Source organism: Sparus aurata, chromosome 4, assembly GCF_900880675.1.
Source record: "Sparus aurata chromosome 4, fSpaAur1.1, whole genome shotgun sequence".
Lineage (NCBI taxonomy): Eukaryota > Metazoa > Chordata > Actinopteri > Spariformes > Sparidae > Sparus > Sparus aurata.
The window spans coordinates 30,875,707-30,903,131 of record NC_044190.1 but is presented as its reverse complement, the minus strand read 5'-3'; the positions used below and the strand labels follow the sequence as shown (position 1 = coordinate 30,903,131).

General features: G+C 40.2%; 1 protein-coding gene across 3 annotated transcripts in view; it reads left to right on the top strand.

The window, feature by feature from the left end:
• Positions 1–27,425, top strand: part of esrrga (estrogen-related receptor gamma a) — a 147,169-nt gene that overhangs the window by 16,456 nt on the left and 103,288 nt on the right. The window contains exons 1-2 of one of the 3 annotated variants that reach the window (XM_030415123.1): positions 6,693–7,063; positions 18,581–18,676. The gene's annotated coding sequence lies outside the window, so the exon portion shown is untranslated. Of the gene's footprint in view, positions 1–6,692; positions 7,208–18,580; positions 18,677–27,425 lie in introns of those variants that run through there. The other 2 variants (XM_030415121.1, XM_030415124.1) reach the window with 2 other exon arrangements.

Sequence of the window (27,425 nt, the reverse complement as noted above, 5' to 3'; positions counted from 1 at the left end):
GAATCACATTCTGTCATACAGATGTCCAATACTGAGACCGGGAACAAGAATAACTCCAGAACAAGATAGAAATATGGGTCTGAAGGAAAACTCAGAGCAGGGACGTATTTTTAGCCTGCTGAGTCACTGTTTGATACAGATGACACCGTGACTGAAACGAAGAAAAAGCCCCACAATTAGACCTAAACATGGTTTACAAATTGCCTAAAACCAGCAGCAAATATCTGCCGAGTCACTCAATGCCTCTAGGAATGCTTGGACGGGAGGAAAACATGAAGAAAGCTCCTGTTGTGGCACCGCATAAGTTTGTAAGACTTCAAAGCTATGAACTTCAACCATTTTCAATAGACTTTGTTATTGTCCTGAGTTATGGTGGACGTTTCCTTAATGAATGAGCGGACTGTCATTTATTGACACGGTGCCATTGTAGCTCAGAAAGGTAAACGGATATTTTTAACCTGCTGTGTCACAGTCATCCAGAGGTATGACAGGAATAGCCAGAACTGGACAGCAATAGAGGGTCTAAAAGTGAACTGAGGCTGCGAGAGGCTATTTATACTGTAACCTCCCGGGTCACATTCTGTCGTACACATGTCAATGCTGAACCATCAGAAACCCTGGTGGAAAAAAATGAAAATGAGTTCAAGGTGAAGAAAACGTGTATACACACCTTTATTACCCTTTTACCCTACAGTTTTAGTGGCAAGTCTTTCATTTGATTGTTCGTTAAGTTGGGTGAGTATGCTAGTGTGTGTGTGTGTGTTTGTGTGTGTGTGTGTGTGTGTGTGCGTGCTTCTGCCATAATATTAGTCAGATGAGGTATTTTTGGAGAACAGACTGTTCTCTCTCAGTGCGACTCCAGTCAGCGGGCCATTTTCATGAATCATATCGCTGACCGAGATACGCCATTGTTTCTGCACACAGAGATATACAAATACACCAACACAGGACTCATACACACACACACACACACACACACACACACACACACACACACACAGACACACACAGACTAAAAAAACCAATACTTGTGGAGTTAAACACAGTATTGTACCATAAACTATTTCTCTTTTAGGCCAAGGTTAGGTACAGTTTTTCTGTTAACCACAATAACAGACATTACTGTGTAGATGACCGTGAAAAAGCATTGATCTAAGCACATATGTACAACATATATCTTAAACTAAATTTAATATCTATGGTTGGTTTTTTTTAACAACTGGAGTTCACGGTGTCAGCACCTTCCATTTGTAGCTGTGGTGGTACTACTACTGTACAGTAACATGTAACTGAACAACCTGTGGAGGTGCACGGTGTATTCATTTATGATTGGCAACAAAACAAACGTGTTTTTCTTCTCAAGTTGTTTCAAAGTAGAAGAAACAGAGAGAAAACAGAGATGTGTATATGTGAACATCCTAATTAGGGCACGATGATTGAGACAACATCGTGTTCATAGTTGGTTATTAAAGCAAAGGACAACAGCACATAAATACGTAAAAAAAAAGCCCAAAACAGTGTCATCGTTTGGGCTCAGTAAAACAGCATCCGGTTGCACAACTAACAGCTCGATCTATCATTATGTCTCACTGGGGAGAGAAAATTGTGCAGTGCAAACTTTTGTAAGTTGTATGTACACAAACACATACACAAGTTCCTATATACATATATACGTAAGTGTATTGTGGGCCCACTTACACTACAGGTCTTAATTTGCATAATACTGTGTGTGCATATGTGTGTGTTTGAGCTGTCTGTGATGGAGAGTCCTAGTTTCAAAGCTACCATTAATTAGCAGGAAGAGACCATTGCAAGCATCAAAACTGACGGAAAAAGAGGGTCCCTGGGAATACTTCACTTGACACACATACACAAACATACACACAGTATAGTACTACTACCACTTCCACAAATAGACATCAAACAATGATGCTACAACAAATCAACAAAAGCATCACATTAAATGTCGATAAAATACTTGACTTCACATTATTAAATAGCGGGTGTGATAACGGGTTAATGAAAAGCACCAGGCTGAGCAGCTCAATAGGACTAAATGCATTAACAACACTCTCGAGGAACAGTAATGATAGAGATTCAATCTCTGTTTTATCTCACCGTGTTACTGTTAAACTTAACTCATGTGATTGCCGCTAATGCAGTTACATGTAGGAATAAAAGCCAGTAAGCCACAGAGACGGGCTGAGACTAGATATTTATCGCACTGTATTCGACAAATGTGATTCACGTCAATGAGAGGCAGTAAGTCAAGCGCTCCAAGAGGATAACTCTCAACAATACTCTAGAGAAAGAGTTATACATCACATCAGTTTGTGTTTATCTGTCAGCTGCGTCGGCAGGGGGGCCTCTAGAGATGAGAGTATACATGTTCACACGTAAACAGTTGCACGCACAATGCAGATATACAGTATACATGCAACAAAAACACACACACACACCCTCAAACAAGACCCACACACCATCTCTGCAGTTATAGTCCAGACCTACAATTATTTCATGTGTGCGTGTGTCCCCCCCCCTCCTCTCCCTCGAGTGCTCTCACCTCCACAACCTGTCTCAACCTTTCCACCTCTGCACATTCCCCTCCTGACTGAAACTAGGTCTCCCTCTTCTTCCTTTCCCCCTCTTTCTCCCATTACTCCGTCTCTGGCTCTTGTTCTCTCCACTTCTGTCTGTTATATAGATATTCTCTCTCTTCCTCCGTATCGAGATACCCCCCTCACTGTACCCCCAGTGACCCTGTCCATGACCACTGACCTCAGGGGTAAATGCAAGGTCCCACCTCACCAGGAAATAAAGACATTAGCTTCCTCCCGCTGTCTGACCCCGCTCACCTCCCTCATCTTCCCTCACCCCTTCCTCCATATCCCTCTCCCTAAATCCCCTTTGTACTACCTCCTGTTCTGTTTTCTTTTTCCTCCCTTCAGCCACCTCTCTCAACGCTGTTTTTCTCTTCTTTTACTTGTCCCATCATATTCTGCCAGACAAAGATGCTGTTTTCAAAATTGTCAACTTCCTACGGCTAAATGTTGGAGCGTCACTGAGTGGAATGATGGACGTGCAGAATTTGACACAAGGAGGCTGTTTTCACATTCGTTGCACAAAGTTCACAAGTCTGCCATCATTGAAAAACCTGATTTCAAGAGGCGGGCAGCCGAGAGTGATTTGTGACATCACAAATAGTTTGGAAGGCAATCCAGGGCCAACATTCAGCAATTATGATATGGAAACTTGAAGCTTCTTGTGCACATAGTAAGAATAAACTTTACAGTAAAGTGGAAGACATCTTGTACCAGCAGCTCAACTTCTGAAATGAAATTTTTTTGCAGATTCATATATTCTGGAATTTTATTGGTTGAGACGGAGTACAATAGGTTCGTTGCACAGGATTTTAATGAGGTTAATATACGCAAAAACATCAGGTTCTCACTCTGAACTCGGCCTTAAACTTCAAATTATGCTGATTCAAGTAGGCAATTAGTAATATTTGGTTAGACTCAGGGGTAGAGCCAGCGTCTTGTTATCAGAAGGTAGCTGGTTCGAAGATTCTGAACCCAAAGCGACATACGGTAATTCATACATACATTCATACACTGATGGGGGTGGCTGCCCTGCAGTTTGGGGTTCAGTATCTTGGCCAAGGAGACTTCGACATGCAGACCAGGGGAAACAAACCAGCGACCTTCCGATAACAAGACACTGGCTCTACCCATGAGCCACAGCCACCCTCTTTTACACATACACAGTTTATTTTTTCAAATTACACATGCTGGGGTCATCCAGAGCAGTTTCCGTCGCTTATGGATAAACAAATCAAACACCTTACCACTCAGCACATAGACTGCGTTACCTCTAAAGCCGGCTGAGTGTTGTGCTCTCTCCTGAGAACCCCTCTCACACTTCTTCTTTTCACTGCTACTTGTCAATAACTCTATTGGCATGACTCACGCTTGACAGAGTCCTGCTAAATCAGGATTCAGATTTTCCGGTATGGAGCCTATACGGGAGAAACGGGGCGCTATATTAACCTTTGGGTTGTGTGTGTTTTTCTCTCTGTTCTCTGAGGATCTGTCTGACTGTACAACTGGATTCTTGGTTTTCCCCAGAGAGACACTCCGTCTGCTCTCCTGTTTTTACAGCACACGTTCAAACTTTTCTGTGCTTTTTCTTGTCCTGCTGAACAGCTGAAAATACGGGTTTTCTGTCAAACATCTCATGATTCTCCTTATCTGGGGATTCTTTAATATGAGTCTTGGTCTTAAGAGATGACTTATCTGTCTCTAAACTTTTATGACAAGAGAGATTATAGCTTCAGTTTTCTGACCTCTAACTGGAGAATCAGCTTGTTCTCATGTCTCAAAATTTAGACCAAACTGTCCAAGATAATAAGGGGAACATATTAAAATTCTGTTAAATGGATCTCTGCTTTAATGTCTGACTGTATAGTCTGCAGCTAGCTCACAACAAACTCTAAATGAGTTGGAAAAGAGGGCAGAACATTCCCCTGAAATAGTCTTTGAAAAGTGTTTGCATACAGTTTTGTCAGGTTGTGTGTGTGTGTGTGTGTGTGTGTGTGTGTGGTTGGGGGTATACATTTGAATCTTCTTGTGGCTGCTTGTGTGAGTTAAATCGTTTTTGTGCTCCTTTGCATGTGTGTCTGCATCATTAGTGTGTTGGTTTTTCATCCACAGACTGAAAAAGGAAAGTGTTCCCGAGAGATTGCTCTTCTAGTCTCCCTCACTCCCTCGTTCCGATGAGAAGGAGAGAAAACATTTTTCTAGCGCAGTCGTTCATAGCGGTAACACAAGTCAAGCATGTCACCTGCGTGTAGCGCTTTGCTTTATGCATATTCATAACTTTTTTTTTCCCTATCTCAGGATATAGAGCACAAACACAGACAGAAAACAGTGTACATAGCTCATCTCTTCTCTCACTGCTATTCCTCTCTTCTCTAAATCCCGCTCACTTCATTCTAAGATGTTTGTTTGAACTTTACAGTGTGTAGGAAATATTTACTTTTGCGACTGCAGGAAAAAAGTAATTCTGGGCCGTGAGTGAGAAGCGGAAAAATAAGGTGAAACTAATTTTTTTTTCTTTTATATTGCCAGAATATTTACAGCTCGTTAAACAATGACCCAAAATGGCATTATAGTGTAATATAAAGAGAGTCTGAGCATCTGAAAGTGCATAGGCCTACACCTTCTCACTAAAAGCACATCTCTCACTCACAAGTGCATAAACTAAAGGTATTTTATTTCTGGCCCCCCTCAGTCATATATTTTTATGCAGCTAGTAATACTCTGGGCACTTTGCCCTTGGCCTCTTGTCTTTGTAAAGCTCCAAACGGTGCAGAAGAGTGATGGTGCCTTGTGCCTTCCGGCAGCTATAAAACCCAAATTTCTCATTGGAATTTTTTTCTTGCGAAAGCTGGAGTCCGGCGAGCTTCTGATGCAGCTTATATGTGTTTCTCCGAGGCAGTGTAAAGAAAAAATGTTTTTTAAAAGCCCAGAAGACATGTCAGCTGAAATAGATCATAGTGCAATGTATCCATGCTCCATACTGGCAATTTCAGGAGGATGAGACTCCAAGACAGCTTGGAAATGGGCACTTTCATAGCTTTTCTAGGGGTTGGGGGAAAATATAAACAGCATACAAAGAAAGCAGTAAAACGCTTTACATTGGTATATTTATGTCAGTCGTAACTTCCAAAGCATTCATTTAAAAGTATTTGAATGATTTTGCATTGACATGTAATTCAACCATCCAAGGTAAACAGAAAAATAAAATCTATTCCACCTATGCTCACTGTTTTTACTCACATGTGAGCCAAACATCCTCTATTAAATTATAAATGTCCAATATTTTCAATTCATGTGAGTACATCTACTTAATTACAGTGCATACCTTACTACAAATGCAAGTTCGCAAGTACAAATGTGAGATCCTTAAGGGCCTACTTCTCTCCCATTTTCCAACTGTAATTTCTCCTCCACTACATCTCAGAGGCAACAAATGCACTGGTCACTCCATTAGGTTTGTCTGAAAGCTTGAGTTACGAGCACAATTTTTCATAAAAAATTTGTATTTCCAAATTTGGTGGTTTTGAATAATACTTTCCTTATAAACTGGGGGATTAAGTGTTCCTCTACAGGATGAAAAAGCAGAAAATGTATAGTCACAACACTTGACACAGGCCTGTATTTCTGGGCACTTGAAAAGTTGACTAGAGACATGGTTCTCACAGCCCGGACAGTGAAAGCACAAACATCTGATGATTTTACTGATTATGATGCATTGCTGGAGATTAAACCACCAATCAGTATATAAACTAGAAAAGTTAGCTCAACCTTAAACATCTATGGCATCAACATGCATTAATGCAGTGGCCATGTATAAGAATAAAACACTGACAGTGTATTCTTTTCTGCCTAAAGAGCTCTTTTACGTATCATAATTCTGCAGAACTTTTATTTGTAGTGGAGTAGTTTCACAGGGTGGTACTTCTACTTTTACTTGAGGAATGGATCTGAGTACTTGTATCACGACTGGTCTTTTTCATGTCCTGTAGCAGTTACTGTGTTTTTACTGTATTGTTGCCCCGACATCTATTGAGCATCTTTAATTTAGTGAAAAAGCGCCACTCTGATTACAATGAGTTATCTTGTGTGGTGAAAGAGGGTATTGCACTGTCAGAGGCCATCACGTCGTCTACAGAGGAGACGCCAGGTGGAGTTGATTAAAAAAAAATACAGCAGAGATAAAACTGAGAGCGGTGTTAACGTCTGAGTAAACACAACTCTAAAGGAAACCGGGACATGAAACCGTGCTGGTTATTTGAAATAATTGGGAAAATGTGCGTTATTCTTTAGTAAGTAACAGTCACCAGTTAGCGTTAGCTTCAATTAACGTTGCCATGACAGCTAACGTTCCGTTGCGTGTGTCCTCATCTAAACTAAGCTAACGTTAGCTAGCAGCGATGGAGGGACAACTTAGTAAAATACAAACTGCTCTAAACGGTTACTGACTGCAAATACAATCTCAAGTAAGTTATTTAAAGACTGGACGTGGATAAGAGAAACTTTTTTTATTATTTTTTTTTTTTACCTTGGAGGCTGTGGTGGAAGATATTAACTCCAGGGGGAAGATAAGTTGTTCTTGAACTTCTTCTTGACATTCACAGCAGGTGGTGAGTCAAACGCAACTTTATTTAACTCATTATTTTGGCATTATTTATTATTTCAGTTTACATTTTTATTTTAAAGCCCGTTGTTCAAGAAATGTCCACATACATTATTGTTATTTTCTATTCTATTCGAATATCTTGGCCCAAAAAAAAGTTATTTCATGCTGTGTACACAGACATTCAGCACCATGGACAGGGCCAGTCTGGGCTTTTACCTGTGTGTCATTGGTGACTGTTTGTCTAGTGGTTTAGTTTGAATTTCTCCACTATTGCTTCGTTTAAAGTTGTGCACCATTTGGCTTTAACGAGCAAATATAAGAATTACATATGTGGGCTAATAAGTAGGAGTATTGAGTAACTAAGTCCTGTATTTGATAAATGCATTTATATATAATGTTTATATTATGTGTCAGTGACTGTTGCAGGGTTTGTTATGTTTATTAGGTGTGTGTTCATAGATAGAAAATAGAGGCGTGTAAGTCATGTACCTAAGTGTCTGTTGTCATCCTGGTCTTGACATGTGGTCGAATTTGAGCCTTTTCGAAAGCCCTGTCTTATTTTTCCTAATCACATTTTTCCTATCACACAACTGCTTATTCTAAAGACTTATTCAAGCAACAAAATATTATTTACTGTATAACCTGATTAGCCATTTGTAAGAGCGGGCTTGAGTAAAACTCAGTATAACTACTGGAGAAAAATCCATTGCCCATGAATCTGTTCACAGGCCAATAGGAAGCCCTCTGAATGCACACACAGTACAATACAGTATAACCTATATGTATTGCATGAGTATGAGAGAGAGAAAGAAAGAGAAGGGGTATCATGAGGTCAGGTAAGCGGGAGAGTTTTTCTAGCTGTGTGTTTGATTCAGTTTGGTTTACAACAGATGGGCCTACTGTGACCCACAGGCAAATACATGGAGCCCCCGTCCCTATCCAAACACACAACCACATACGCACACAAGAAAACTGCAGATTTTTGGTCCAGCGTCTTAGAGCCCTGGTAATATGTATCCTACCAACAGATTGCTGGTAAAGATAAAGACAGACATGTATTTAATTGAATTAAGACTTTCTGTAGGCAGATATCAGCTATCATTAGGGCTTTCAACTGGCATAACTAGTCAATACCAACCCAGTGAATTGTTGCTGAGGTGATAAATGGCATCTCCTTGTAGCACAGTATTTTACCATTTCCATTTCTTTAATTGGGCTGGCACTGACTGGTACGCAGTACCAGCACTTTCACATTTTACTCTGTGATTAACAGACTTTTTCTTGCCCTTTCCATATCACACCTGGGATGCTGGGACCACAAGCATATCATAGCACAGCCAGCCTCCTTTCGGGCCCTATTTTAATGATAATCTATTAAGAACAGTGTCTTTGCTGTTTGTTATTGTGTTCTTATGTGTTTTTCACCTGGTGGCAAAGACATATCTCCTGTTTTGTATTGATGAAGTAGGACTGAGACTGAAAGCATATTTTACTGGCCAGTTTTGCCACTTTAACACCATTAAACTAGAGGCTGGGTCTTTACTCCAGAGACGTGGAAGAATATCAGAGTGGGTGTCATGGTGAGGCAATTTGTGTGGACTGCAGTCACCCACTGATAGTCCATGGCCCCGCAGGGGAAAACATTCACACTCTTACCATGACGGTTAACACTAGGGGTCAATACGGGTCAACTGGAAGAGTAAAGGGAGTAAACTACGAAGGGAAAAAAAATGACGATGAAGAGTAAAAGTGGAGAATTTTGGGAGATTATGTGAGCAAAGCATTAGCAAAGGAAAGAAAGGGTAAGAAAAGAGTGAGATGGATGGGGTAACTGGGGAAATTGGACAGGCAGAGATGACAGGGTCATGGTAAGGAGAGGGAGAAGGAAGATGAATAGAGGAAGGAAGAGAAGAGGATGGAAAAGAAGAGGGGAGATGAAGAGAGTAGATAGGGCGAAGGGAGAATGAGTAAAGAAGACAGACAAGGAAAAGATGGGGTGAGGTAAAAAATAAAGAGAAGAGGATTAGGGGAGAAAGAAGTTAGAAGAAGAAAGAGAGAGGAAAACGTGAGTGAATGAGGTGGAGAAGGAGAGAGGTATATGATGTAGCCTAACTTTTTGAAGTGCTGAGCTAAACAAAGTGTAACACATCCACAAACTACAGCTAATTCTCATCATAATTACAGTTTTGTAAAATGAGTTTTCGTATGTTATATATTACAAATACAGGCCTTTCAAATTCAATTTAGTCTATTTTTTTCTTTACCTTCATCAGAAACAACAAACATAAGAAATTGAATAGTGGCCTCAATATAGATGAGGTAGAGTGTCTAATTTTGTTGTTATGGGATTAGTAGTTCTCATATGTGTCAGGCAGGGCTGCCCAGAATACAATTCTTTGGGCTCCGGAGTTTCAATAGTAATCAACAGCGAACATTCAAAGCTTTGATTGTGTGGTTGGTTCAGTTCTCTTTCCACATCTTCCGCATTTTTGTGCAGCTGCTCCGAGTGCTTCTAGTTGAAAATTGACTTTTCAGAAAGCTGCTGGGGTAGTCACTGTCGATCTTTTTCAGGCAACCAATCATATAATATATATGACCCGTCACCTGTCATCCTGGTAATCAAGAAAATGGTGGAGAAGCTTGTTCTGGCTTTGTCAGTCTATCCTGGGCTGTATCAGACAGAAACATCATAAAAGAGACAGAAAAGTCCATTTGTTGGAGCAAATCTGCTGTACACTGAATGTTGCTGGTGAGTGTTGTGCCAGCACTTCTCTGCCAGACTAAATTTTTATGTGGACATGGATCCTTAAAACTCAGTTGCACAATGGTTTAACAAATCATTGCCTAGTTTATTTTCTACAATTGTGCTTTTCAGTTTTATTTACAATGTGAACATTGAAGGGACAAACAAGATCTTAATTCTCTGTTTTGCAATTTTGCTGTTGCACTCTTCCTTAGAAACTCACTGCTCCTCTTTCTTGCTGTCTTTCTCTCTGTGTGCTTGTCTTTGCTTTTCTTTCATCTGCACTGCCCTGTCTGCCCTCAGCAGCAAACCTCTGCTTATTAGAGAAAGAGAGAGAAACAGAGACTGATGGAGAGCAACGGCGGAAAGATAGAAAGAGGGAGAATGGAAAGAAATAGAAAGCAAATTTTGCTTGTCAGGATTTCTGTGTGTGTGTGTGTGTGTGTGTGTGTGTGTGTGTGTCTGTGAGTAAGTTAGAGAGGGAGAGACTGAGAGGAAGAGAGAGAGATTTTTGCTTATCGGACAGGAAGTGGATCTCTTACAATAGCATTCTGACGTTTCCCTTCTCTAATGTGGAAAACTGTTAAGATTTCTATTCCAGATACCATGCACACACACACACACACACACAGACACACACGTCACAGCGGTGCAGATAAGATGCAGCTGCTGTGTTGTAGACAGAATCACTGAGTCAGCCATATGTATTCACAGACTTAAGACAATTGCTAATTCACACTAACACAAAAGCGCACAAAGACACACAAACATACACAATTGTACATGAGGCTTACATACCTCACGTACATATTTGCTATTCAGTTGGTACTCCAAATGCATTTATACACACACAAAACACAAAAAGGGGAATAAACAGACAGGTTTAGAGAAAGGCATTTGGTTTGTTGGAGATGGTAGAAATGATGAGACCGTGAGTGAAAGAGGAAAATTCTGGGTTGAAACAGGCAGGGTGGAGCTGAAGAATGAAAATGAATTGAGATAGGCACTGAGGGAAAGGAAATCAAAAACAGACACAAGAGTAATATTGTATTAATAGGACTGGCTGTATGACATCATAGAGAAACTAAGAAATGCAAGTTTTTCTATTTTATTTGCAACAAAAATGATTGAACAGTGATTAAACCTGTTTAACTTCAACATGTAAAATCTATAGTCTGCCTTTCTATAAAAGAAAAAAAACTGTTATGCATAATCTGCATGATGCATGATGTTTATTAAGTAGGAAAAGTCAGTAGTATTTTGCATGGTATATACGGCAGACATGGCATATAAGGAGAAGCGTTCACTGTAGCAGTTATTAAAGGATTATCACCGTAGGCAAAACAATTGTTGGAACTGTATTAACATTAGGAATTCCATGTTTTCTTTTTATCTTTTTTGGCCTTTTTATGGCTTTAGTTATAGGACAGTTTACAGAGGTAGACTTAGTGGGTACTAAAATATTTTGTCAAGTTATTTCAAATGTCTACAAAGCATAATTCTCAAATACATGCTTCTTAACATAGAAACAAGAGATGCTTTGTGGTTGAATTTGTAAAAAACATGGCACCGTATGTGTTGCATTAATCCAAATTTGACTCTTAATCTAAACATAAACAGATTAACCTGCAGTTTATATTCTTCTTTTTTTCTCAGCAGTGTGATCTTAAGCTACCGAAGAATAATAATAATCAGAATAATAAGCTTGGTACGTGGATAGTTCTTACCAAAATGTAACTTGGGAGACAAGTCTTTACTTATATTTACAGAGACTTATACCTTTGAAAATATTCAGTGAATTTGTATTCATCTAGACTTATGGTTGTTGGTTGTTCTGACCAGAGGAGCTGTATGCCCACTAAAGCCTTGAAGTGCTTGAACTGTGAGTCAGCTAACTTCCACTTCTATTTTTTTAAATGACGCAAAGCATAGTCTGTTGTGCTTACACAATAGGACTTTTGCATTTTTCAAGACAAGTTCATTTCAGATTGAATATTCCTTTTTTTTTCACCTTCACATGATCAAGACTGACAGCCACATAATTTAATTAGAACTCAGGGACGTGATTATGACTGCTGAGTGCTTTCATAGATGTTGAACAGCAGTCTTCTTCCCTTAAACTTTAAAATCATAGGCATTTGACTGAACTGTGTCCAAAAAGTCTAAAAATGTACAGAATAAATTGGCAAACAGACTATACAGAATTTGCCTCTCTGAGGCTTCTGTATAATGGGAATAATAATAAAGAATATCAAATAAGGATTGACAGGGAGTGCGATATCCAGATGGTGCAACAAAGATAGATAGAAAGATAGAGCTTTGATGCAAGAGTAAAGTTGTGTCAGAGAAAGGGAGGAAAGGTGAGACAGAGATGCTGACAGCTTGACAGTAAGACAGGGAGGTAGACAGGGAGAATACCCAGGGAAGTGTTGCTCTGACTCACATTTTCCATCTCAGTAAACCGGAATGATCCCTCTCTAGTCCAGAGCTGTTAAAGTGTTTGCCTTGTGTCTTTGTGTGTGTCTTTGTGTGTGTATGAGAGAGAGAGAGAAGCGGAGAAAGAGTAAAACAGGTTGAAATGAAGATGATTAACGGGGTTGGTCTGCGTGTATGTCTGTGTGCGTGTCTGTCTGCCTGTGGCTGGTAGACCCATCCAGGCGTGAGTAAGAGATTGTTATTTGGTGTACGGGGCAGTTTCCACAAATGCTTGTTTTCTTGTCACCAAAAACACTTGAAATGTCTGATGGGGAAAGCAGACACTTCACAGTGTTGCACTGATTTTAATGGGAAAAGTGGATTTTATGTATGCAGGTGTGTACCAAGGCTGATGCAGAGTGCATCTTCAGGAAGGATAGGATACGAAATAATAATGCGTAAATTGAACTAAAAAGTACATCATTCTGACAAGGACAATACGGAGCAGAGTCGTTCGGAGCAGGTAACGACACCCAGACAACCATCATGTGGAAGAATTTTTCAGATGAATCCATACAAATTATGTATCATTTCATATTCATCAAAACTAAATTTTTGGAAATAGTGACAGCCCTAATTCACACAACTTCCAACTTTTTTAAGGTTTCTTGGACATGTTAGAGATTGTTGCATGTGAGAGGCTTTTTTTTTTTTAAATCAGTCAGCAATCTCTAAATCTCCTGAGCTTTCCACAAAGACAGAAACAGATTTCTTGTTGTTGACCCCTACACATTATTTTTTTAAGAAATATTACTATTACTATTATTAAGATACTATAAACTTAAAGTAGTAATACTGTATCCTTCTGAAATACTAATACAAGAGAGCTAAATCATTGAATCAGAGGTCTGAATCAACAAGAGGAATTTACCTCAAAGAACCCGGAAAAGCTTGAATTCAGTGGTGTTTCCCTTTACCCATGATGAAAGAGAGATCAGATTTTTATATGTACCACAGTGGGGTCGACTATTGTCTGACTGATGAACAAACAGTTGGGCCATCCCCTAATCCCAGTAGGAGTTTACACACACACACACACACACACACACACACAGCAAAATCCCACTGTGTGTGTGAACAAACAGAGGATGAAAGGCAAGACAGCAAGGGGAAGAGCACATATAAAGAGCTGCTGTTTTATTAATGAACCTGGAAACAGGCTCGGGATTCTCAGGATCTGTTTGTGTGTGCATGTGTGTGTGTGCAGCCACACAGCAGCAGAAACCAGGGTGGGTGCCTGGACCGTACTGAGGTGCGCGCGCGCACACACACACACACACACGCACACACACACGGCCTCTAATAAATTCACTCTAATTCATTCTCTCTTTTCTCTGGGGAAGAGCCAGCAGTTTGCCTGATCCAAGGAAGCTTCACGTTACCTTCACTAAATAATTGATGCTCTCTCTCTCTCTCTGAGTTGCATTCACTTGCTCTCTCTTTCTGCTCTCTGTGTATCTGTCTGTTTCCCTTTTTCTTTCCGTCTGGTTCATTTTTTCTGTCTGTCTTTTTTGTCCATCTCTATTTCTGTGTTTCTTCTGTGTTTCTTCGTCTCTCTCTCTCTCTCTCTCTCTCTCTCTCTCTCTCTCACTCTCTCTCACTCTCTCTCTCTCTCTCTATCTCACCCATTGTGTATTGTCTCCACATTTCAAAGCTGTGAAAATGTTGATAAATTTCAAAAGAATAGCCAGCAGTTTGGGAGATGAATGTGTTATTAAAGAGTTTTTTCCCAAGCCAAGCCCTTTGGGTATATGTCTGTGAATGGCACTAGGTATTTGTGTGTTTGTGTCTAAGAGGGAGACTGAGAGGTTTTTAGGGTGAGAGATCTTCTCAGGTCCAAATGTCCCCCTCAAGAATTGAAACCACAGAAAAGTGGCTGCATGTAGATGCACAGTGTGCGTGAAAACGATGAATGCATTTGTATTTCCGTCTGTGTGTGTGGGAGTGTGTGTGCATGTGCAGGGCCCTTCTTCCCCCACTACCACAGGGATCTGACCTCACTAACCAGAGGTTAAGTGCTCCTTCTCTCTTTCTCTAACATTCATCTTGTCCTCTCTCTCTCTCTCTCATTCTGACATGCTATTCCCATTTCTATATTTCCTACCATTGCAATCCTCTGTCATCCACTGGAATCCTGATGCTTACCACTCGTAAAATCGTAAAATTTTGATAGCAGAAAACATTTTGATTTTGATTTTAAAAAACATGGCTGTTTATTTGTCTCTAAAAAGCTTTGTTTTTTGAAGGAATATTGGTCTGAAATGTTGTGGTAAAGTATCATACCCTTGCATATATTAACTTCCTAAATCAAAATGTATATATATATAAAATGTATGTATATAAATGTATATAGATTTTTACTATATCTGAGCAGTAGCAATCTTCAAAATTATAAAGCGTGTGGTCTCCAAAAGTCCCTTCCAACTGCATTGCATGGATCGCTACTCGTTAAGATAGAGGTCAGGGAGGTTGCATGTACTGTATGTGGTCAGTGCTTATATGTTTATGTTTGACCAACGTGCCCTGTGGGTGATTCAAACATCTCCCTACAGGTTATCCATGATTGTATCAAAAATCATGCAGGCATAGTTGATATATACAAGGACTTGTAATGTGATTTATTTTATTTTTATGTCTTTATTGTATCTAGTCCTGAGAAAAAAATTAATAGGACACTAAAGGGGCTATAACTCTGAAATGGTCTCCCACTTTAAAATGCAGCATGCAAACAGTATTAAAATATTACATTGAAATACGAGAGCATGGCATTGTTCTTGTACAACAATTTACCTCTATTTTCACTATATGTTCACATAGAAACACAATTTCTGATTCCAACTCCTCAACAAATCTACTGGATTTCACTGTACATAATATTTTGTGGAATCAAATATGTGCTGTAGCAAGCACTAAAGTGAAATCTAAAGCAGCACTCTGTGCTGTACCACCACTTTTGTTTATGTGTGTGTGTGTGTGTGTGCGTGTGTGTGTGTGTGTGTGTGTCTGAGCGTGTTTTTGTGCTGGTTGGTTCTTCGCTGAGAGACTGGGAGAGTCAAGAGTCCCTAATCCGTGCCATCAGAGACTTCTAAACACACACATATACGTGCAAACACACACACGCATCTGCGCACATTCTTATCAGCTTGCCCAGTGAACCATTATGGTGTGTGTGTGTGTGTGTGTGTGTGTGTGTGTGTGTGTGTGCGCGCGTGCACATGTGCATGTGTGTGTGTTTGTGTATGTGTGCTGATGAGGGGATACCAGTCCTCCCATGACAGAGGTAATCCTGTTCAGTGGCAGGTCTGGATATCCCAACTGGTGTGTGTGTGTGTGTGTGTGTGTGTGTGTGTGTGTGTGTGTGTGTGTGTGTGTGTGTGTGTGTCCCGTAGCAGCAGGTCATAAAGCCCAAATCTACTGTCTGCTTGTCTGCCTGCCACTCTGTCTGTTACTTGGTCTGTAAGCCAGTTTGTCTGCTCTACTGTCTGTGACCCACTGTGCCCACTTCTCTCCAACTGTACCACTGAGTCAACTGAAACAGAAACTTGAATCTAGAATAGGGATGAGTAGACAACCATTAAGTGATAATTAATACTATTTAATTGATAAGAAGTGAGAAAAAAACACAGTAGTCTTGCATAACTTTGTCATGTCACTGTACCAGCGCTACAGAAAGGAGCGCACAGTCGGCACTGATCAAGTTACAGGTAGTTTTATGGTTATATTAGCTTTTGTTTGTGAGAGCTGTTCAACAGTCGCTTGTCAGTACTAACACTAGCGTGTCTGCCCGCATTTTAATGTTATGAAAGCAAGTGTGCTTACTTGCATATTGAGATGGCACTGGGTATAAGCATGTTTAGCAGTGCTCTCTCTTGTTGTGTTTTGGGAGCATTACAGTGTCTGTTTTCAGGACAACAGCGGGGGGCTAATGGAACGGCTTTGTTGGTTTAAAGGAATTACCAGCATCCTTCGCCAAAATCAACTCATAATCTGCTTTACTGGCACCACTAGGCTCACTGCCACACCAATGACAGTACCTACCATCACAACACACACACACAGTGGTGATCAGCCAAACACCACTACAAGATGCTAACTCTCTCGTGACAGCTGGATGAATGAAAAGAAAGAGGGAGAAAAAAAAGAGAGAGGCAAAATACCAGTAAGACAATAAGAAAAGGAGAGAGGTATGAGGTGAAGAGACAGAACAAGAGAGGATGGCAACAATGAAAGGGTGGGGGTGAGACACAGGGAGAGAGAGGGAGAGATGAGATGCTGCAGGGTTATCAGTGATGAACAGTTCCACCCTATAGTACGTTTGGTTGGACTTCAAAGAAAGAGCTGCTTTTTGTTTCCAGGCCTTTAGTGTAACCCTGGTAGGAATGTAGTGTTTATAAACACACACACACACACACACACACACAAATGTTTCACAAAGTTTAAGAGTGAGAGACAGAGTGAAGCAGGCAAGGGAAGATATGAGAGAGATTCAAATAAGGAGGAGGGTGAGGGTGAGAGTTACGAGGAAGTGACAGAGGGTAGGATATGGAGGGAAAGGGAGAGAAAGATTTAGAATATGAGAGTGGAAGTGGAAATGAATTCCTTCAAAAAAACACATTTTATTATAACAGTGATTTATTGAGGTGTTAATAACAGATGTTAGTACTCGACATCATTCTACCTCCTTTTACAGATTTTAGCTTGTTGTTCATTAAGCTAGTGATTTCGTCTTCATTGGATGTTGTAAAACGTCATACATATTGGAAGACAATTTTAACTTCTTATCCACAATGTAAAGTTTACTTATGGTTTATGGCTCCTGATCAGATGAATACTTGACATTATTGTTGGACCTTTTTAAAATTCACAACACCCAAGTTTTGTTTGGTTATGATAACTGTTCTCTGACTTCTCTATATTGTTTTTGTGGATCTGCCAAGAAAATAATTTCTCTGTGCAGAGACTGTGTCAATCAAAACGGTCTCCGAAATACTGGAGACAGTTATGCATGTAGTGTAAAAAGGGTGTGTGTGCTGACATGGGTATTATGCATTCTCTGCCAGTAGAGACATATTGATGGACACTGTGCATCATCTTTGACATGTTGTACAAATTAGATAAGAAACTAATTTGTACTATGTATACTGCTGTATCAGCTACACCAGATGTTGCAGTAAATGTATCTCTTTCATCAGCCATTTGAGATCTACATAATTATTACAATAATTAAGTATTGTATTGTTTTTTTACACAGTTTGACCTCACCCTATAGATGTGATATATATTCTTCAAGTAAAAGTCTTCAGATAAGCAATCTCTGGATAGCACTGACAGAAGGCCTTGTTGAACGTTATTCAAAGTTATTGTTGAACCCAGCAAGACACATTTTAAATCCACTTTTTGTGATTTTATTTGCAAAAAGAAAGATAGGAAGCACTTTCTATCCAGTCATTCTAAAACCACAGAATAAAATGTAGATCATCAGTGGAGCCCTGGACTTTAGTTATCTTTGTTAGAATCTAGTCTATTACCAGTCGCAACAAGTGGATGGATTTTGCTTATTGTAAAAATGCCCCGCACCTAGAACATAATCATGAAAGTGCAACACATTCTCTTAGCTCAACCACTCACATACACAAACACACAATGTCTCATAACGCCCTCCCCATATACACACATACACACACAGGAGTAAAATGCTCCATCAAAGTACAAAAGTGGAGCAGGAGAGGGAGATAGAGAGAGAGAAAGGGAGAGGTCTGAGATCTGAGAGGAGAGGAGACGAGAACAATGGCTTTAAGTCTTGACAAACACTTAGCCAAGGCCTTCAGACTAACACTTTGGAGCAGACATGTCTGCCTGCATACCAATAGCAAATACTGTCACTCCCCATCTAACTCAGAGGCTTTTGATGTTCTATTCAGAGATAGAGAGAAGGGAGGTGAAGGAGGGGATGGAGGTAGAGTGAGTGCAGTAAAGGGGATAAGGGAGAACATGAAGAAATTAAAAAGGAAAGAAAAAAAGGATAGAATGAAGAAATTAAGTTGGATGAATGAGAGAATGAAGAAAGAAAACCTTTAATTTCTTCTGTAAACTGTAGCCTTTCTGTCTGACCTTTTTTTTTCTCCTTTTCCTTTTCTAACAATATCTGGATCATGGCAGCAAGAATAAGTGACACAGAGAAGGAAAAAGAAAAGGTGGAGGAAAAAGGAAGAGGAGGAAGAGGACACAGAATGGATCCCTGTCCATAACATCACGGTACATTATTTGCAATCTTGAGGTTGCTCCTGTCTGTCTGTTTCCCTCTCTCACTTGAAATACTGATGCTGCAGCAGACATAGGAGGTGAAGGTGTATATTTAACTTGAGTAGTAGTAGAGCGTTTTTTAGTGACAGGTGTCATAAGGCCTGGCACAGATTACAGGTTTGAAATTCTAATTCTACATTTAGATGTGCTTCATTAAATGGAAAACAGTGTATTTTCGTTTGAGTTTGAAGTTTTGAGTTTAAAGTTTTCAAACAACAGCAGTAACATACAAACTATCATATGTGCAAACATGTACAAATATATGTATACCATTACCAACCACATCTCTTATCTGTTGAAGTGCACAGGCACTGGCAGGCACAAACAGACACACATAAACACACACGCAACCTGCTCTGCAAGTTGATAAGTGTGTTAGGAGGCAGAAAGAAATTATTAATTATCAGGCTAATGGGCACCAGGCTGAGTTCTGCTTCATTAAGCTCTAACTGTTTGTGTGTGAATGTTTGTGTTTGTGTGTTTGTGTATCAGAGGGCGGGGGGGGGGACCTCTGAGTAATACACAAAGATAGGTGCACATAAATTTGCGTACACCGGGACGCAGGGGGGTTTGTTTGCCAACTCAACCACACATATTCACTCATGCAAACATACACAGGCAAAAAAACACTTGATTTTCTTACAGACATAGAGACAGAAATATGAATAGAACATTTGATATCATATATAAAACTTCTACATAACACTTGCCCTTTGACAAACATAATTTGGTGGACTATGAAGCCATTTTTTAAATTAATAAATGAACATTAATTTCTCGTGGTCTAATAAGGCACTCAAAGTTACATCTTTACATTTTGGGAAAGGTTTTGCTTAGTCCCCATCAGTATCAGCAACCACCCATTTAACATGCAGTACATCATTGAAGTGTACCACTTCATGTGTCTATGTACAGTAAGTACGTGTGTTTTGTGTAGTTGTAGTAGTACTGTGTTTTCTCATGCCCACTGTTGAATTGTGATGCAGTCTGCTTCCGCTCTATCCCTTGCAGGGTTGTGCTGCCTACAGTATGATAAGTAAAACCAGCGTTGACGTTAATCTGTCTCACTCCCACTAGGAAAGACAGATAAGGGGGAGAGAGAGGCAAAGGGAGAGGCAGAGGGAGGGTGAGACAGTGGAGGGAGTAAAGTGAAAAAGTTACATTGTTGTAGTTATTTGGATTGAGATGTAGCTCTAACATATTTTTTACATACAATATGGGATTTACACCAACACATTTTAAGAATATTGTTTGGCATTTTGGCTTTGTTGGACAGTTCACAGTTAAGTTAGGAGAGGGGAAACTCCCCAGTCGGATACAAATCATGGTAATTGCAATTACATGGTATACTTCTTAGACCTTTGGGCCAGCAGTGTGCGTGTTCTGTGCAGTTGTACAACATTTGAAAGCATTCCATGCAACATATAAGCATACCAACATAGCTTCTAACATTTGGAGTGTCCAATATAGTAAGCAGTCACCCTGTGGCAGTGTGTGTGTTTGAAAATAAGAACAAAATTAGTAGAGTCAAGGTTAACTACAGGGTTCTCCCCAGAAATTTTTAGTGTTGCGGCGCACCGTCTGTCTCGGTGGGGGGGGGGGGGGACGCTCGTCAACGTCAGTCCGGGGGGTGGGGGGGGACACGGACAGACGGTCACCAACTCCGTCAGCCGGGGGACGGACGGACGCTCATCGCCGTCAGCCGGGGGACGGACGGACGGACGGACGCTCATCGCCGTCAGCCGGGGGACGGACGCTTGTCACCGTCACGCGCGGAGTATAGCGCCGCTGACCTAGCTACCGTAGCGCCACTGTTCCACCGTCTGGGGAGAACCCTGCTTAGGCGGGAGGCAAAAACGCTTGGGCGCCGCGCCTAAGCCGTATAATGGCAGGGAAAACCCTGAACTATCTACTATCGATGTACAGGTGATTGCCAAAATAAAGGAAGTGAGAATACATTTTTATATGAACAGATATTTGGTTTGGCCGGTTGACAATTATTTAAAAAACATTTGTATTTCCAATGTACCTTCTGATGCTGGGAAGACATTTGTTTGGATTCTGCTCTGATCTGGAGCCATTTACCAATAGCAAGAGTGCTCAGAGATTACTTTCAAATTTTGGGGCTTAAAAAGTGGAATTACCTTAACTCCTGTTTATCAACCTGACTGCAGCAGTGTTCCAGAGGTGACCTCCATTGCTGAGAGTTTATATACTGTAATGATAATTGCTGACAGAAGCCAGAGGGGAAATGTCTTTACTTCATGAACGTTTAAGAGATGAGAGGGGAAAAGAAGGGAGAAAGCTGGAGTCTTTAATGAGTGTTTCACTAAAAGTTGACCTGAATTTAAACACACAGAGACACACACATACTTGGTGTGTGCTGTTGCTCACTTAAGTTAGCTTCCAGCTAATATACAGTAAATTAACTTGCTTCGCTGTTGCTTTTAAGACATTTTAATGCAGGATTTCTTCATATTATGTATTTCATGTCCTTCCTGCTGCCATAGATTTGCTAAATATTCCTTATAAAGTTATTGGTAATAGTTAAGTATGATTTTAAAGGCCTTAGTCAAATTGCCTGTAACAACAGTGTGCGTGACAGCCTACGGCTATTTGTGATTTTTTTGTTTGTTTGTGTGAATGTGTGTGTCCCTAAAAATAGCTTTGATGGTAACATAAGCAGGGGCGCAGGCTCAGTGGTTTTTCCCATTGATTAGCTAGCGGGCTAATGCAAAATCATCCCCACCACTCGTGCACACACACACAAACTACTGCACTGTACTAATGAGAGTTGGTTAAGACCCCCTAGGAACAACCCACTGGCACTTTAATCCTCAGAGAGACAAGGGGTATGACAAACAGTTAAAAAGGAGAGTCAGATAAATAGAGCACGAGAGAAAAATAAGGAGATAGAAAGATGGAAGGGACAGAGGATGAAAATATTACTAACAGTGAACAGTGCCAGGGATGGCATGAAATGTGGTCCTTTCATTTTTGTGTAATTGTGGGTGTGTGTGTTGGTGTGTGCACGTGTGTGTGTGTGTATGTGTGTGTGTAGGGATGTGGTTAATATGCCCCTGAGGGGTGTCCTCTTGCTGTCGATGTGTGTATCCCTGTGTCTGGGTGTATGTGTGTGCTAGAATTACCCAGAATGCTTTAGCGATTGACTGGCTGGCTAATGGCGGTCTCTGTTTACCTCTGATGGTCATTGACTAGGCCTTTGCATCAATACCTGTTTTTACAGCTATTCTAGAGCTGTGAGGGTATGTGGGCGTGTGTGTGTGTGTGTGTGTGTGTGTGTGGTTGTGAAAAGAATTACCTTCATTTGGGAACTTTTTCAAATTGCTTATCCTTGATGTCTCATGTCATAGTTTTTAGAATGTCATCTTGTTTCAGACATTCAGACAGCAATCTGATTTTACTATGATAGTTACATTACTTTGATTAGCTGTTTTTAGTGCCATTGTGGTTTCATTATTGCATAATTGCGAATTCTAGGTATAAAACAAGGGTTTTGGGTCAGCAGAAATGATAAGTGATAAGTGTTGCAGATTAACTATTGCAAAGTGAACAGACAATGTGACCGGTCAGCCACTCAATTTCTATTTTTGTATGGCTGTATTGGACATCCACAGTAGCATTCAATACTCAAAATGAATTATATATTGAAACATAAAAACAGATTATTGCTAGGCATTACAGGCCGTCTGTGTAGAACCACTTTTTTTACAGTCAAGCTGCACATTATGTATAAAAAGCATAAAATAAAAGCTGAAAATGGTAAGGGGGTGTAGCTGTATTTTATTAACTAGTGCAGTGCCCGTAAGAAAAGTGTATTCCTATAAAAAAAAGTGGGAGGTTAAGCAGCTTTTTCATGGATGGCCAGATGAGGCTGTGATTGAAGGTGGGACGTCAGAGATATTTAGGTTTGTTGTGAAATCCGATATTCCAGGGTATAATTGGCTGTTTTTGACTATTTTTGATTTTGCCATTATATTTCACCTTAAAAGCTATTTACTTGGTGTCATTATTTTCAGCACAACCTCACATGTGTGACTGTACAGTTCTTTTTTCATTTTGACATACTGTATTAACACAATGGAAAAAGTTAGATTTTTTTCCTGTGAAAACCACAAATATGTTTAACAAACCATTTTTTTTTTTTTTACTTATAATGCAAATATAAATTGTTGTTTGCTAAATTTGTGCAAACATTTAAAGAATTTACAAAGTTATATGTACATTTACATTTAAATGCAGGCAATGCTCAGGTCTGCCTGAGCTCCTTCCAGCTGAATGAAGAGCTGCACTGCCTGCTCCACATTCAGCTTCTCCTCATTATTCTGATTCATTAAACAAAAAACCGACTCCACTACACACTAAACACCCTACACCAAACACTACATAACATACTAACTACACACTCCAAACATGCTAAATGTCACAAATCTCTCAACTCTCAATATCGCTGTCTACACACCGACCGTCGTTGCCTGTCAATCATCCGCCTAGGTCCCTCCCACAACTTCCTGTTCCTCAACAACCAAACTTGCTGCTTGGACACTTTCGTGACAAAAGCCCGTTTTTACCGTTTCTTCCTGCACCAGACACAAAGCAAACGTGATGGCGGAATTGAAATAATTTATTCACGGTATGATTGCATTCCAAACAAATGCTTAGATGCACACCACTGAACCACACAGCAGCCATGTTGAAAGTCTCGGGTCAGTGTGATCCTGATCCGCAGAGATATTTGACCAACAGACACATACACACACACACAGAGACAGACAGAGATTCCTTGTATTTATAGATAGATGATAGGGATCACACCTTAAATTACTGTTCAACTTGGGTGAGGCTCTTTAAGCTCTTTAAGGATAAGCTCTGACCTAATAATTTCTGACCTAATTTAGACAGATCCTAACACATCTTAACTCGTTATCAATGCAGTGACTAGATTGCGGTAGAAACATTTGCGTCACTTATTAAAAGTGTGACATTTGCTCAGTCATACACCACTGCAAGTTTGATAGGCCCAACACTGCAAACTATAAAATATGAATCTGTAATGTATTCATTTAAATGCTGAGGACAATCCTAAATAAGTGTTTTATGACCAATTAGATTCACTTAGAGGGCATTGTAGAAAAAATTGGTTAAAATTGTGTTATTGTGATAAAATACTGTCAACTTCAAAGACAGCTTTGTGCAACTTTTCTCTATTCCAGCCTCTAAACTCTCATCTTCTCCTTCTATGCCTTGCCTTTTCACATTCCTCCACAAGTCATCTCAGTTTATTCCTCTCTCCTCATCAACAAGGCTCCTCTGCTTTTCCCTCCTCTCCTCTCTCGTTCTCCTTCTACCATTCTCCCCTCAGCTTGGAAAGGATTTGGTCTCACAGACACTCAGCACGACTATCACCACTCCACCCAGGAGACCACTCATCTCTCCCTTCAACTCTCTCCCTCGCCTCCAACCTCCTCCCCCCCTCTATCCATCCATCTACCCATCTATCTATCCATCGATTGCCACTATTCCTGGACTCCTGTTATCCCACTCCTGGTCCAGCTCGGGTTTCCCTTCCCTTCCCACCACTCAGCTGTGTGTGTGTGTGTGTGTGTGTGTGCGTGCGTGCGTGCGTGCGTGCGTGCGTGTGTGTGTGTGTGTGTGGGGTGGGTGGGGGGGTGGGGGGTTGTTATGCTAACCTCTGTATTTCTCCCTGTCTTTTTGAGTGTCACATATAATTAATTATCCAAACAGCTCCAGCGTGATAATCACATGAAATACAGATTCATTTTGTTTATAAATGTGAGAACCAGACATTAATTTCCCCAAATCAATACATGATCACTTTTTTCCTACTTAAAAAGCTTGATTGCAGCACTTAAAACACACACACACACACACACACACAGATGTACTTTCCACTAAATGTGACTCAATTCCATGCTCATTAGTAGCAACAGTGCTCCTGCTGCCTAGTCACCTCTAAATGGCCTAAGTGGCCCAAGTATTGATAATCTATAAGAAATGGTCAATTCTATGAGAAAAGCTGACTTAATCAATAGCCAAATTACTCTGGTAAGAGGTAAGCTCTTTGCTCATTCATTCTTCCATCCGTTCAGTAACTTAATCATTCACCTTATTAATGTAGAATTTTCTTTATGGATACTTTTCAAAATATGTTTTGCAGTATTTTTATACCTTTATTAGAAACAAATATTAGAGATGACGGAGAAGGGGGAGAAAGGGGTAGGGGACACAGTATGCATCAGTGGTCCCCAGCTGGAATCAAACAAGGGCTTGTGGTGCCAATGATCAGTTTTTTAAACCCCGGACCACTACTGAAAATTTAATTTGACTTGGTATTTTTAAATCCACATAAAAAGTAGAAAAGTAGGAAGCAACAGCAAATATTGATACTACCAGTAAACGGTAATGCTGATTATTGTAAGAAGAGACAGTTACAAAGTAATATAGAGGGAACGGGTATGTAGTCTATTTGCATGTCCATCCATAGCCACTTCTGCTTCCGCCTCTCTTTCTCTTCATATTGGGCTATAAATGAGGAGGCAGGGAGCTTAATGTAGAACACACACTACACTATGTAGTCTGTTTAACTTGCTCTCTTCTCTTCAGTCTAGTCACAGGAGTGAACAGCAAGCAGTGTGGCATAGGAGAGGTGGATTGTGCTTCTGTGTGTGTGTGGACACTAACTGTCATTGCAAGGTTTGATGTCGCTGGGTCTAATTGTCTTTCATGTGAACACAAGAGAGGGGTGTTTGGCAAGCACTGGGTAGAGAGAGAATGAGAGAGAGAGGGGACACAGGGAGAAGAGGGTTGATGGGACAGTACAGTGAGGAAGACAGGAAAAGAGGACAGATTGAAGGGAAAACAGGGGAAAGAATGAGTTGTCAGGTCTTTGTTATCATTTTTTAAATCAGCAGGCAACATGCTGTCAGGGACATTCAGTTTTCTTCCAAATTCACCTCATTCCTGTCATCCCTCCTTGTAGGGGAGGTGTATTTGATTATTGTTCAGGGCTTTTTAAATCATTTTTTATCATGGACTAATGGTACACTTTAGGTCTAACTTGATCTTTCACCCTAACTTGTACTTGTTCATTGATAACGAACCTGAAATAAAACACTTCCCGGAAAAGAAGGGAGGACTAGCCACAATTCCTTTTGATATGCCATAGACAAAGCAGTTCCAGCTGCAATACACTGCCTACCTGGCTCTTGAACGCCTCAAGTTATGTCGGCAAGGGGAATTTGTTTAAAAAGCGGGGTAAGTGATGCAGGGCTGAGAATTAAGAGAGAAACTGCCACAGGTGATTAATGCGCACAGAATGTGTGTAGCATTAGCAGAGACACTTTTAACTGGGCCTCTCAAACCATGGCAAAAGACAAAGAGAGACACATGGAGTAAGAAAAAAGCAATTCCCCTGTGCGTCCCTTTATGTGTGTCTGCATGTGTGTTTTGTGTGTAAACTACCTCTCTGTAGCTATTTAAGTAGTAGGCAGCTGTGTAAAAAACAGATCAAATAGCTGCCTTTTAATACAAGAAACATGCAGGCTCATCAAAGACTAAATTAGATTTTGGCTATTTGTTGTTTTGGTAAAAATAAGAACAAATTATGACTGCTTCTGTGCTGTTAGTGGTAGAGGAAAATCCCCTCTTGTTTTATGCCATAAAGCAGTGAACTTTTGTGTAATTCAACCCTATGTAAGGCGAAACGCTCTGTAAAATTATCATGTTAATGATTAATTAATGCACATTTAAAGACTGTCTTCTCAATTGCTTATCATAAAGAGGGAATTCTGAAGGTGAGTGTGATTTGTCTTAAGTGCTTTGTTTCACTAACACAATATTTCATAAATATTATTTAGGGGATAATTAAAGAAAACATGGGAAGACATTGTTCGGACATTTTATTCCATAATGTTGTAAATAAAGGACAAACACGAAGCCACCAAGATATAAAAACTAACAAAAAAAGCATTAATGTTGTGAATATTCTGTGTCATTGGACCAAGTCCTCTGTGCCTGTATTAGTGTCCATGTCTTTGCTCGAGCAGTAGATTGAATGCACTTCCACATACCTCTATGGAAATGAAGTGACACACACACACACACACACACACACACACATACATGGTGGGACAATCAGGTCATTCCAAGGTAAAAGGACTCAGATATAGTGAAATATTCATACTTTAGATGTATCGTGCGTGTGTGTGTGCGCATAGGTGTGATTGTGTGTATGTGTGTGTGTGTCAAGCTCATGACTGCTACAAGCAGTTCGCTTTAATTGAGGTCCTGACGCCTCAAGCAAAATGCTTAGGAGAAAGATAAAACCTGCGCAGTGGTGGGTAAACACACACATAAGTACACACACACACACACACACAATTGAACACAATGCTGTTGACCTTAAAAACTAAATAAAAGTTGATCATCAGACAGTACAGATATAGTATTATGCCGGTCTCTTTCTGACCAGCGCCAATGAATGGAAACATTATTAATGTGTTATTAATTGCATTTTGCACATTTTTACCAAGGTTGGATCATGTAAATTAAGAGTTTCAGGGGTCGCAAGTTATAACACCTGTTATAAACTAACTTCCACTTACTCAAAATGCACAAAAGAAACAGTTACATTTGTATTAATGTTGACATCTCAGTTTAA